Raw genomic sequence first — 14,703 nt, 5'->3', positions numbered from 1 at the left:
TCTTGCGGCGGTATTGAGCTGTAAGGGATTACAGATTGTAATCAGGTTGTAATCACTGGATTGTAATAAGATCGGACTTGCTGTTTGGTGGACGTAGCCCAGGGATTGGGTGAACCATGTTAAATCTTGGTGCTTTGTGTTCATTTCTGTGTGTTCTATTATTTTCTGTTATTGGTTATATTTGCATGTAGTTTTTATTTCTATCTATGGTTTATCCTAACAAGTGGTATCAGAACAAGGTTGTCTTTCCGTTATCCTCTGCAGGAAAGTCTCACGGTTAAGTGGGAGTCTCACAGTTGAGTGGGAGCAATGGTAGATGAGGGTAAGTTGAGGGTTGACAGGTTTAATGGGTAGAACTTCCAGTCATGGAAGATGCAAATGGAAGACTATCTATATCAGAAGGATTTATGGAAGCCGTTGGAAGGAAAAGCCAAGAATCAGGGAACTATGTCAGAGGCTAAATGAGATCTTTTGGACAGAAAGGCACTCAGAAGCATTCGGTTATGCTTGGCACCATCGGTGGCATTTAATATTACAAAAGCAAAGACGACAGAAGATTTGATGAAAACCCTAGCGACACTGTATGAAAAGCCCTCTGCTTCAAATAAGGTATTTCTCATGAAGCGTTTATTTAATATGAAAATGGCAGAAGGTGGATCTGTTACAGATCACTTAAATGAGTTTAATACTATTACTAGTCAATTATCTTCTGTGGGTATCAATTTTGATGAAGAAATTAGGGCTCTCTTGATTTTGTGTTCTTTGCCTGAAAGCTGGAATGGCTTGGTAATGGCGGTGAGTAATTCTGTTCCTGGATCTAGTACCCTAAAATATGATGATGTGATCGGTGTTATTTTAAGTGAGGAAACTCGTAGAAAATCCTCAGGTGGATCTACATCAGGAAGTGCTTTAAATGCACAAAGCAGGGGCAGAACGACTAAAAGAGGAAGTAACTCTGGAAATCGTGGGAAATCAAGAGGAAAGTCAAAGGGGAGGAAGTCTCAATCGAGAGGACCAAATGATTGCTGGTACTATGGAAAACTAGGGCACAAAAAGAAAGATTGTTGGACTCGAAAGAAAAATGAAGGAGATAAATCAGATGGAGACAAAGAGGCAAATGTGGTAAGTAACAAATCCGAAGAGGATGCTTTGCTTCTGTCTTTAGAGAGTGTTGATGATTCATGGGTTTTAGATTCTGGTGCTTCTTTTCATGCTACACCTCATAGAGGTTATTTCATTGATTATGTCCAAGGGGATTTTGGGCTTGTTTACTTGGGGGATAATGAACCCTGTCAGATTTTTGGAAAGGGAAAAATTAAGATTAAGTTGCAGAATGGGAATCATTGGCTACTACATGAGGTAAGACATGTTCCAAAACTAAGTAGAAATTTAATTTCAGCAGGGCAACTTGGTGATGAGGGTTGTGTAGTTACTTTTAATGATAAAAATTGGAAGGTTTCAAAAGGTTCCCTTGTAGTAGCAAAAGGTGTGAAAGTAGGCACCTTATATCTTTGTACAGGTCATATTGTTCCTTCTACTTTGATTGTTTCAAAGAAAAATGAATATTCAGGAACAATTACTGCAGTTGAGTAGGGAGAACAAATAGCTGTTGTAGATTCTGATACAGCGTTGTGGCACAATAGACTTGGGCACATGAGTGAGAAAGGTATGAAAGTACTTCATTCAAGGAAAGTTTTACCAGGTCTAAAATGTGTGAATATGGATTTTTGTGAAAGTTGTGTGTATGGAAAACAAAAGAGAGTGAGTTTTGTAAAGACAGGGAAGGAAAACAAAAAGGAGAAATTAGAGCTTGTGCATACAGATGTATGGGGACCGGCTCAGGTATCTTCCCTTGGTGGCTCTCATTATTATGTTACATTTATTGATGAAACAACTAGAAAAGTATGGGTTTATTTCCTTAGACAAAAATCTGATGTATTTCAAACTTTTAAGAAATGGAAATGCTTGGTTGAAAATGAGACTGGTAAGAAATTAAAATGTCTCATATCTGATAATGGTGGTGAGTATTGCAGTCATGAATTTGAAGATTATTGCTCCACTAATGGTATTCGTAGACAAAAAATTGTTCCAAGGACTCCACAGGAAAATGGAGTGGCTGAACGCATGAACAGGACTATAATGGAGCACGCAAGGAGCATGAGGTTGCATGTTGGGTTGCCCTTACACATGTGGGCGGAGGCTGTCAATACTGCAGTATATTTGATTAATAGAGGTCCCTCTACTCCTTTGGGCTATGGTATTCCAGAGGAAGCATGGACTGGTAAGAAGGTGAGTTATTATTTTCTCAAGACCTTCAGTTGTGAAGCTTTTGCTCATATAGACTCTGAAAATAGAACCAAGCTAGAAGCTAAATCAAAAAAATGTGTCTTTGTTGGATATGGCATTAATGAATTTGGCTATAGGCTTTGGGATTTTGAAAATCATAAAATTATAAGAAGTCAGGATGTCATATTCAATGAAAAAGTGTTGTACAAAGATCTGTTGCAGCAACATGAGAAGAAAGAAGATGATTATGTAGTGCTGGATGATACTCCAAAAGCTAATGTTCCATCCATTCCTCATGATGTGCAACAACTGCAACAACAAATACCACACACACCAGTGAATGTTAGATGATCAACAAGGCCAATTAGACCTCCACAAAGGTTTTCTCCCTCTTTGTATTCTATTTTACTTACTGATGCTGGTGAACCTGAAAGTTATGATGAAGCTATGCAGGTGGATACTAAGATTCAGTGGGAGTCTGCAATGAAAGATGAAATGGACTCTTTGCTGAAAAATAAGACATGGGATTTGTGCAAGTTGCCTGCAGGTAAAAAGGCCTTACAGAATAAATGGGTTTACAGGTTGAAAGAAGAGGAAGGAGGTAAGAAAAGATTTAAGGCCAGGTTAGTTGTAAAAGGCTTTGCATAGAAAAAGGGAATTGATTTTGATGAGATATTTTCTCTTGTTGTTAAAATGACTTCTATTCGTACTGTTTTAAGTCTTGTGGCTACTGAAGATTTGCATTTGGAGCAGATGGATGTTAAAATAGCCTTTCTTCATGGTGATTTGGATGAAGAAATATATATGGCTTAGCCACAGGGTTTTGAGGTCAAAGGTAAGGAGAACTTAGTGTGCAAATTGAAGAAAAGTTGATATGGCTTGAAGCAAGCACCTCGGCAATGGTATCTGAAATTTGATAGTTTTATGCATGAGCATGGATATAATATGTGTCATTCAGATTACTATGTTTATTTTAAGAGGTTGGATGATGATAGCTACATTATTTTATGTTTATATGTTGATGATGTGCTTATAGATGGGTCTAACATGGATCATATTAAGGGGTTGAAACACCAATTAGCACATGCATTTGCTATGAAGGATTTGGGGGAAGCAAAACAAATCCTTGGTATGAAGATTTGCAGAGATAGGAAGAACAGAACATTGACGCTATCTCAAGCTGATTATGTTGAGAAGGTGTTGCAACGTTTCTCTATGGAGAATGCTAAAGCTGTCAGCACACCTTTACCTGGTCATTTGAAATTGACTAAGGAGATGTGTCCCAAGACACAGGAAGAGGAGGATAAGATGTCCAAGGTACCCTATGCTTCAGCTGTAGGAAGTTTGATGTATGCTATGGTATGCACTAGGCCAGATATTGCACATGCAGTGGGAGTCGTTAGCAGGTATATGAGTCATCCAAGATTTGAGCATTGGAATGTTGTCAAGTGGATTCTCAGATATTTGAGAGGAACATCCAATAAGTGTTTACACTTTGGGGGCTCTACTACTGATTTACAGGGCTATGTTGACTCAGATTTGGCTGGGGATATTGATACCAGGTGGAGTACTACAGGTTATGTCTTTACTGTTGGTGGGGCAGCCGTGAGCTGGGTTTCTAGGCTACAGAAGATTAATGCTCTCTCCACTACAGAGGCAGAGTATGTTGCTGCTACAGAGGTAGCCAAAGAGATGATATGGCTTCAATTCTTCTTGGAAGAATTGGGACATCCTCAGAAGGATAATTATTTGTTCACAGATAGTCAGAGTGCCATTCATCTTGCTAAGAATTCAGCTCTGCATTCTAAGACTAAACACATACAGTTGCGCTACCATTTCATTCGGTCAGTTTTGGAGGATGGACAGTTAAAGCTGGAGAAGATACATACCAATGAAAATCCAGCAGATATGTTGACAAAGGTTGTAACAAGGGAGAAGCTGAACTCCTCTTCAGCTTCCGTTGGTCTTATAGACTAAATGTGAATAAAAGAACAGCAGAGTCCAGGGTGGTTTGATCCAGTGGGAGCCCCATGCGGTAGTTGTATTGCTACAGGATCAGTCTCCAAGTGGGAGATTGTTGTTTAGTGTGGAGCCTGATCAATCCCCAAGTGGGAGATTGTTAGATTGTGGTGACTGATCAGGAAAGTACTATACATACTTCATAAATAGTGGGGTTCGGGGCATCGCCCCGAAAAAAAAAATTTGGGAAGTAGCCGACATGGTAGCCGGCATATTATGGCTGACATATGGCCGAGATGTTATAACCCTAAAGCAGTTTAATACTTGTATAAAAAGGGCTTAGGGTTGGGTATTTTTTATGTGTGGTGATACGAAATTGGTTCTTGCGGTGGTATTGAGCTGTAAGGGATTACAGATTGTAATCAGGTTGTAATCACTGGATTGTAATAAGATCGAACTTGTTGTTTGGTGGACGTAGCCCAGGGATTGGGTGAACCACGTTAAATCTTGGTGCTTTGTGTTCATTTCTGTGTGTTCTATTATTTTCTTTTATTGGTTATATTTGCATGTAGTTTTTATTTCTGTCTATGGTTTATCCTAACAGGCATCACTTTAGAAGAGTGAGAATCAAGTAGCATGTTACTGGTGGTTTTTCCCAAATTGGGTTTCCACGTAAATCATTGTGTCATGTGTTGATCTTGAATGTTTTATCTTTGCATGTTGATTTACAGTAATTTGCTTATATGACTGATTTAAGTTTGAATAGATGAAAAGGGTATGGATTCATTAAAAAGGTATTAATAGGGCATTTGGACCTTGAATAACTAATTCACCCCCCCTCTCAGTTATTCTAAAAGAATTCTAACAATATATATATATGGGAAACAAGATACTAAGAGGGGGGGGTGAATCAATATCATAAACTTTTGACTTCAAATCCATTTCATTAGATCATACCTAATTCATCATTAAAAATGTAATGCTGAAACATAAAATAAATTGATCACATCCATAATAGTTCAACACATAACACAATGATTTAGTTACCTAGAAATACTTCAAGATGAAACCCACAATTCTTTATTGTTGCAACAATAAAGTTAAAATTTTAAGGTTACAATTTTTGATCATAAGATATGATCTACCTAGTGAGAGGTTTGTCCTATTAAATACTACAAGACTATTCGATCTTTTCTTGTTAGAGGGCTTGATACTTACAATAAAGTAAGGACTCTGTTAGGAGATTTACATAGGCCTATTAGGACCACTTTGTTAAGAGATTTTCCCTATCTCAATTACAAAATAATTGAATCAGTACATGACCCTCAGTATGCTCTATAAGTTGGTCTTGGGTCTCCTCTTTCCTCTATCTCTAATTTGATTCTCCTAATCTAATAAATCTATTCATTCCTTCACTACTTAATTATTCTCTCTCTGTGTGCTAGATCTATCTGTAACTCCACATGTGTGAATCCTTTTTTTCATTTTATCCAAGATGATTCTAGGGTTAGAATCTTCCTTCAATAGACTTCATGTGAAGCTCCCAAATCTTGAACAACAACATAAATTTCATTATCTTTTGTCCTTTATGCCCCTTTTTCTAATTTGTTAAATTATTTTCCTAGGGATCATCACCTTCTGCTAATGATGTGTAAATAGAATCTAGTTTGGCTCTACAGATATTAAATCTCATAGAAATGTCAGCCAAAATGATTCTCATATGAGTTTTTTGTATTACAAACTCACATATCAAAACTGTATTTCTTAGCCCATGAATGGTCTGACGCTCAATCATGTATGTTGTTTCTTGACTTCTATACATGTGTTCAATATTCTCGGTCATCATTATATTACTTGGCTCATACTATATTCCTCAAGTTGTGTATCTTCTCAGTCTCTATTGAATGCTCAAAATCATTCATCTACTAGATCTAAGTGTAACTTGCTTGGCCTTTACTAGAAAACTCGGTTGCAATGATGACCTTGTAATCTTGCCTAGTAAATGAATTGGAAATGACTAAGTGTGTGGTCACTAATTGGCAACATAGGCTTAGAGATCAACAATGCATATGTGATAAGGACCTTGGATAGATAATGTGTTTTCTAGGAAGGACCTTAAAGGGAGCACTTCATAAAAGATGGAGAAATAAGTGAGGACCTAAGGATCCTCACTAGGGTTTTTGATCCTGATATGGAGATGTCATTAAGGTCGGGGTTAAGATATAGGGTATAATAGTATAGTTAGATTTATTATTATTTAAATTCTAACATTTTTTGTAGGTATTACTTGTCCCACATTAGCCCCAGTAGTGGGGACATTACATATTTGTAGAGAATCCTAAGTTAGGTTAACCAGAGTTGATTTTTATTTTTATTTATCTTTGATGATCAAAAGTTCCATCCCTTGTATTATTTCCATAAGCATTGGTCTACAATTTGATAGGCTTTCTAAATATTGTTCCCAAAAATAATATGTCACAATGGACCTCTCATTAGCGACACCCTAATTAGGAATGGTCATTTATAAAAAAACTATTTTTAATGACCTTAAATAGTGTAATTTAACCCTAATTGATTGTATAGGTTTAAAAGTACATACATAAATTAAAGTGATGATCGATGAAGTATATCCTTCCTAAAGTTTTCTACTAGGATTTTTGACCTCAATGGTCAATAGTGGGTATGTTTTCATATTAAACTGAAGTTCTTCTAGTCATTTTTATGGTAGAATTTGTTTGATTCTTATAGGTTTTAAATTGTTCATTGATTTGTATAAAATGGTTTCCCTACAATTCTTATTGCAAGGGACATTAGTAGAGTATTGACCTATTGCAAAAATCCTCCATGATCATGATTTCCATAATGTTTTGTTTCATAAAGTGGATGTATGTGCCCTACTCCAAAGCTATCATTTTGGCACAAATAGGAAGAATACAAACAAAGGTTGTGGAATTTGGATTTACAATGATCAATTGCATTTTTTTTTTAAATTCTAAAATATTTTCAATGAATCCATTTTATGTATACCATGCAATCATTCCATTAGGATCTTGTTTTAGAAAAGGCTAGGAGGATTCTAGAAAAGGTTTTAGAATTTGGTTTTGGCAGGGGCTTCTACATTTTGCATACATGACTATTAGGGTGCTTGAAACTACAACACCTAATGAAAAACAATGTTAGTTGAGACTATGGTGGACATTCAAACCCAAAGAACATGAAAACATTGAAACATGTTCCTATCAAAATTAATAGTGGATGTGAAAGAATTAGATATAGTACCTCCATGGAAAATTTTAGACCTAGATAATATGAACATGAACAAATTAAGCAATTTGTTTTCCAACTTACTAATAATAATTTAAAGCATGTCATTATAGTCTCTTGCTGATACAAATGATTGCAACTAGTCACATCTCACTACTAATTCATTAATGTTTGATTATCATCTTGTAACCATCTAACAAGTTTACATGCTAAGTACTATTAGAAACTACAATTGGAGCAATTTTTATATTGTCATTAATGTCAAACCTATGGGTAAGATAGAATGTAAAACCTATTGGAGAGACATTTACTAATAGAGTAGAGTTCCATATCATTTGATTGATGGAGAGGATTTGAAAACAAGAGTTAGCAAGGTAAGCTAGCGAGTTTTTTTGAAGTGATGAGAAGTTAAGTATCATGGAAATACAATGTGCACTTGATAAGTTAGTCCTTGAAAAGATAGTGTGGTGTTCAATTAATACATGAAGTGAAGAAGACAATTGGATGAAGCTTAGAGTTGAAATAAGTCAAAAGGATAAGCTTGACCAATTATCAACATTGGTTGGTCAATGAAGAAGTTGAAGAAGAAAATTAATGAACTTAAATAGATGTCGAACAAAATAGTTCAAGACAAGTGCTAGTTATTGTCAAGCAAAGGTATGAAGAAGTGTTAATAGTGATCGAGCATAATAATGACCGAGTGGGGTCATTGATGTTGAGTGATACAATATAGTGTATGTCAAGCTACACATTGATGACTAAGAAGAACACAATGATTTTCAAGTGACAACAAAAGTTACATTTTGGGAAAGATTTGAATTTGAGGCAAACATAGTTGGAATTTTGAATTAGTCAAAGTGTGTGGAAGATAAGGATTGTTGTGCTAGCATATTTAATGCATGAGGAGAGTTTGTTAAGTGATCAAAGGCAAGGATTTGATTAGAAGTTTCTAGAAGAAGGAGAATAAAAAAATAGAAGGATTCAATGAATTTGACCTAACCCTAAGATCAACGGTGATGTTTAAGAGAAAAAGATTAAAATGTTTTATAAGGTTGGTTCATTGTTGATTGGTGATCTTAAGGAGAACTTGTGAAGAACATAGAAAAATAAGTAAAGTGTGAAGAGTGATTGATTGAGGAGATGTCAAGCAGATCAGTGATGGAGATGATAATGGAGTCTAGTCAATAAACCAATACATGAGCAAGTGGAGAGTTGAATTTTCAAAGTGATTTGTACTTTATAGATCAAACCTATAATTACATTCTAACCATTATATCAGTCACAATCCTTTAATCAAGGTTGACCTAAAAATAATTTTGTAAATCCTTTAATCAAGGTGGCATTCTAATAGAATGTTCTAAAGTCCTCTAACAAGGCCACTCCTAACGCGGTGATTAAATCCTTTAACAAGGTCACATTATATAGTGTGTTTTATAACCTATAACAAGGTTAGCTCTTAACCAAGCTCACTTCAAAAGAGTGAAAAATTGGTAGCATGTTACTTGGTGGTTTTTTTCCAAATTGGGTTTCCATGTTAAATCCTAGTGTCAAAATGTTATTTTCATGTGTGGATGTTATTATTATGCATACTATATTTTATAGTAGTTTATTTACTGATTGTAAACGCATATAGGGAACCAAGAGTTAAGTAATTACATGAAAAGATATTGACTAAGTGAGTATGTGAGATTGTTAATCTATTTGAAGTTATTAAAAGTTGAATTGGTACATTTGGATCTAAGGATAACTTATTCACCCCCCTTCTCAACTATTCTAAATCATTATAAAAATTGGTATCATAACTTTGGTGCTTGCAAGTAAAGTTCGAAGGACTCAAGCCAAAGATCAAGATGTACAAGAGAGAGATACCTAAGTTGAACAAGGAGAACTTCCCATCATGATAAAGACTAATGAGATTGCACTTATTTGGTATTGGAGACTATCCATTTTACTATTTGGACAATGAGTACATTAAGTTGCCTAGATCTATGATAGTTGAACAAATGAAAGAGAAGTAGGAGAACAACCAAATGATGATTGAACTTGCAACAATCCTTAGTTATGCAGCATTGATGTTGTGAAGGAATGTACTAGTGCTAAGAAAATGTGGGACAAGTTGGAAAAAATACATGGAGGAGACAAGAATGTGTTGAGAGCTAAGGCAAAAAGCATGAGGGGAAAATTTGATGACATGAGAATGAAAGAAAGTAAAACAATTGCATAGTATTGTGGCTGAATCAAAGAAGTGTTGTATGATATCAGAGGAGCTAGAGGAGACATATATGACAAGAATGTGATAAGTAAGGTATTGAGGACTTTACTTCCTATCTATGAAATTAGATTATTTGCAATTCAAGAACTAAGATGTACACCTAGTAATGATCTAACCTTGGATAGTCTAATTGGTAGACTTATTGCATTTGAATTATTAAACTTTGATAATTATTCCCTTGCTAGTGTTGATTTAGCATTCAAAGCACAATTAACCCTTGATGGATCTTAGATAAGAAGAAAAGGGAGTATGTAGAAAGTGATATTGGATCTAATGATGAGCTTAAAGAATTGTTGGCTAGAAGACTTCCTAGAGGAAAAGACAAATACAAAGGTAAACTTCATATTATCTATTTTACTAGTAACAGAGTTGGTCATATTGATTCTAGATGTCCCAATAGAGATGAGAAAGAGGAAAGGAAAGACCTAAAGTAAAAAGGAAGGAGAGATGATAGAGACAATAGAGGAAACAAAGATAGAGGAGACTACAAGGAAAAAGGTAAGAAATCTTATTATATTGTTGAAGAGGATGGTTCTGACAGTAATTCAGATGGTCATGATGAAGAAGTTGCTTATGTTACAATGAAAAAATATTCTAATGAAGATGAGTAAATTGCATTGATTTCACATGTGAGTAAGAATAATAGATGGATAATTGAGAGTGGTTGTACACATCATATGATTGGTGATACAAGTAAATTTGAGAAGCTAGAACATTATAATCGAAGTAGTTGTTAAGTTTGGTAATGATGCACCATGTTATGTGAAAGTTAAAGGATCAATTAAACTGAATGATAAGATTAAATGTGATAATTCATATTGGTTTGATGGTTTGAAATATAACTTGTTAAGTGTGGCATAGTTGATAAGTTCAGGATACATAGTTGATTTCCATAACAAGAAGGAAAAGATCTATGATGCTACTAGTGAACTAGTTGGAAGTGGAGAACAAACAAGAGGTAACTTGTTCTATCTAGACCTATATGAAGATAATTTTTTATTTTCACAATGTTTAGATGTTTGGTTATGGCATAAGAGGCTATGTCATGTAAAGTTTGATAATTTGGTAAGCATTAGTATGATGAAAAGAGTTATAGTATTACCAAACTAAGAAAACCTGATAAAGTGATGTGTGGACAATGTCAAATGGGTAAAATGACAAAGTCTAGTCTCAAGAGCAAGACCTATTCTTCTAATGATATTCTAGAGCTGGTTCATTCTAAATTTTGTGGTCCTATTGGAATGCAAAGTTATGATGGTGATAAATATTTCATTTTATTTTTTGATGACTTTTCTAGAATGATGATTGGAATGTTTTTTAAAGAAAAAATTGATACATTTCAAATGTTTAAGTGGTACTTGGCTAGAGTTGAGAAAGAGACACGAAAGAGTTTGAAATTTTTGAGATTAGATAGAGGTGGTGGATTTATTTTAGATGAGTTCAACATATTTTGCAATGATAAAGGAATCAAGAGACAAATGAATGCACTAAGGACTCCACCATAGAATGGTATGGTTGAGAGAAGGAATAGGTTGATTATGGATTGTGCAAGAATACCAATGATGGAGAAGGAAATTTCACAAAATTTTTGGAGAGAGGTTGTAAGTATCGCAGTCTACACTCTGAACCAAGTGCAAGTGAAGAAAGGAACAAACAAAACACATTTTGAACTCTAGTATGGATATGCACCAAATGTGAATTATTTAAAAGTTTTTGGAAGCAAGTGTTACATATTGAAAGATTCAAGAAAAGGTAAACTTGATGCAAAAAGTGATGACAACATATTTTTAGGTTATTCCATTAAGAGTAAAGCTTATAAGTGTTTGAATTCTAACACTAATAAGATTGTAGAAAGTGTAAATGTTAGAGTTGATGAATTTGTAGAGAAGAATGCAAGAAAGAAATTTTAGACTATAGAAAGTTTGTCTATATCTATGTAGGTGAATGTAGCACCTTACCTAAACTAGAAAAGGTTGCTATCAAGCATCAGTAGCTAGGAACTATTGAGGTTTTGCAGTGAGAGAAAATAGAAGAAGTTGAACATGTTGAATCCAATGAAAAATAACAAGAGGAACCAAGACCTAAACTTGTATTGGAAAAGTATGTGTGAAGACGTCATGCACCAAATCAAATTATTGGAGACAAAGATTCAAGAGTCATGACAAGAAGATAGTTGAAGAATGATACATGCTTATAATGTGCATTTGAGACTAAATCTATCAAAGATGCCTTGGAGAATGAAGAGTGAATCAAGGCAATGAACGAAGAAATTGAACAGGTTGAGAATAAAAAGACTCGAACATTGATACCAAGAGCAAAGGATAAAAATGTGATTGAAACTAAGTGGGTTTTCATAAACAAGTTGAATGAGAAAGGTGAAATCACAAGGAATAAGGAAAGACTGGTTTCTATGGGATATGCACAAGAGGAAGGAGTTGAATATGGTGAAACTTTCACCCTAGTCACAAGGCTAGAAGGAGTGAGAATGTTGCTTGCATATATTTTACAAAGGATTCAAAGTGTACCAGATGGTGTAAAATCTATATTTCTGAATGGAATTATGGAGGAAGAAGTCTATATTAAACAACCTAAAGGATTTATTGATCCAAACAAAAGGAATATGGTATATAAGTCAGACAAAGCTTTATCTGGTTTTAAGAAAGCCCCTAGAGCATGGTATGAAAGGTTACACAATTGTTTGGTGAAAATTAGTTTTGCAAAGACTAATGACAATAGCAATCTAAATCTGAAAAGTGAATTTGAAAAGACAATATTACTAGCTAAGATTTTTGTTGATGACATCATATTTAGAGGAAAGGACTCATTGAGCAAGTCATTTGCTAATCAAATGAAAAAGGAGATTGAAATGTCAATGTTTGGAGAGATTAAATTCTTTGTTGGTTTGCAAGTGTATCAGATGAATAAAGGTATTTTCATTCCTCAATCCAAGTATACCAAAGAAATTTTGAAAACTTTTGGAATGGAAGACTCAAGACTAGTTGGAACACCTATGGTGACTGGACATAAATAATCAAAGAATGATAATTTAGCTAAGGTGAATCAAACATTATACAGATCAGTGATTGGAAAACTATAATATATTGTACATAGTAGACCCGACATTGTATTATCTTTTGGAATTGTTGCTAGATGGCAATAAAGAGAATACTAAGATACATGAAAGGAACATAAGACTATGGATTATGGTATAAGAAAAGTGACAAATTTGAGTTAAAGGTTTATACAGATGTTGATTAGGAAGGAAATTTTGATGACATAAAGAGTACCAGTGGAGGAGATTTCTTCTTGTGAAGAAGATTGATTTCTTAGACAAGGAAGAAGAAAAATTGTATTTCACAATCTACAATAGAGGCTGAATATGTAGCTGTAATAGTGAATTGTTCAAATATTGTATAGATCAAGAATTTGTTGAAAGGAATGAAGGAAGAGATAACTAAACCTATTGTGATATATTGTGACAATACAAGTGCTATAAACATATCAAAGAACCCTCTAATGCATGAAAAGAGTAAGCATATTGAGATCAAGTATCATTACTTGAGAGATTTGGTACAAGACAAACAAGTGAGAATGGAATATGTAAACACAAAGGAACAACTGGCTAGGATACTCACTCAGGCACTACCTAAGGATCCTTTTGAGTATCTAAGAGGTAAGTTAGGGGTCATTTCCCTACCTAAAGAAAACTAAGTAGAGATGTTGCATTGCATCAAATGTTTGAATCATAATATCATATACATTGATGCAAGAACTCGCACTTTAGGAGTTTCCTAAAGGTGTGAAAATGAAGACGCTAAACTATGGGTAGATGAAGTTACCAAGATGTATATTGAGATGACATTTTCTATATTAGTCAAAGCAATGATGTGATGATGTTTGGGAATGATTAATGTATTTGGAATCTTTGTCAAAGAGGGAGAGAATGCATGAGTTACCATACAATTATACATAAAGATCTAGGAGATTAGCATGATTGAGTTATTAGAAAAGGATGGATACAAATAGAGATTACTATATGGAAGTTACCATTCATAAATTGAGGGAGAGAATGATTTTTGTCAAGAGGAAGAAATATGCTATTGTGTTTTTGATGTGCTACTACTAAGAAAGTGTATGCATTAAACTAATCGAGGGAGCATCTTGAGCTTGAATGGATATGAATTAGAATGAAACTAAGAAAGAGAGAACACAAACACATAGGGAGTTGACATTACAAGTATTGAATATTTTGGATTACATGGTAACTAGTACAGTGTTGCCATCAATCCCAAAGAGGGAGATTGTTGGAAACTACAATTGGAGCAACTATTATGTTATCATTGATGTCAAACCTATTGGTAAGAAATAATACCAAACCTACCAGAGAGACATTTTCTAACAGTGTAGAATGCCATACCATTTGATCAATGAATAGGATATGAAAAGAAGAGTTAGCAAGGTAAGCTAGTGAGTGTTGTTGAAGTGATGAGAAGTTAAGTATCATGGAAATACAATGGGAACTTGATAAGTTAGTCCTTGAAAAGATAATATGTTGTTCAATCAATGCATGAAGTGAAGAAGATAGTTAGATGAAGCTTAGAATTGAAATAAGTCAAAAGGATAAGCTTGACTAAGTATTTACATTGGTCGGTCAATGAAGAAGTTAAAGCAAAAGATTAAGGAACTTAAATACAAGCCAAATAAAATAGTTCAAGCTAAGTGCTAGTTATTGCCGAGAAAATGTATGAAGAAGTGTTGGTAGTGATCGATCATAGTAATGACCTAGCAAACCTGTTGATGTCGAGTGAGACAATATAGTGTATGTCGAGCTACATAGTGATGATTGAGCAAAAGAACACAATGTTTTTCAAATGACAACAAAACTTATAGTTTGAGAAAGATTTGAATTTAAGGCTGACATA

The sequence above is a fragment of the Cupressus sempervirens genome, chromosome 2 (genome assembly GCF_028749045.1).
Source record: "Cupressus sempervirens isolate cs-2001-9-10 chromosome 2, ASM2874904v1, whole genome shotgun sequence".
Taxonomy (NCBI): Eukaryota; Viridiplantae; Streptophyta; class Pinopsida; order Cupressales; family Cupressaceae; genus Cupressus; species Cupressus sempervirens.
The sequence above is the reverse complement of the archived record's forward strand: the minus strand, read 5'-3'. Positions refer to the sequence as shown.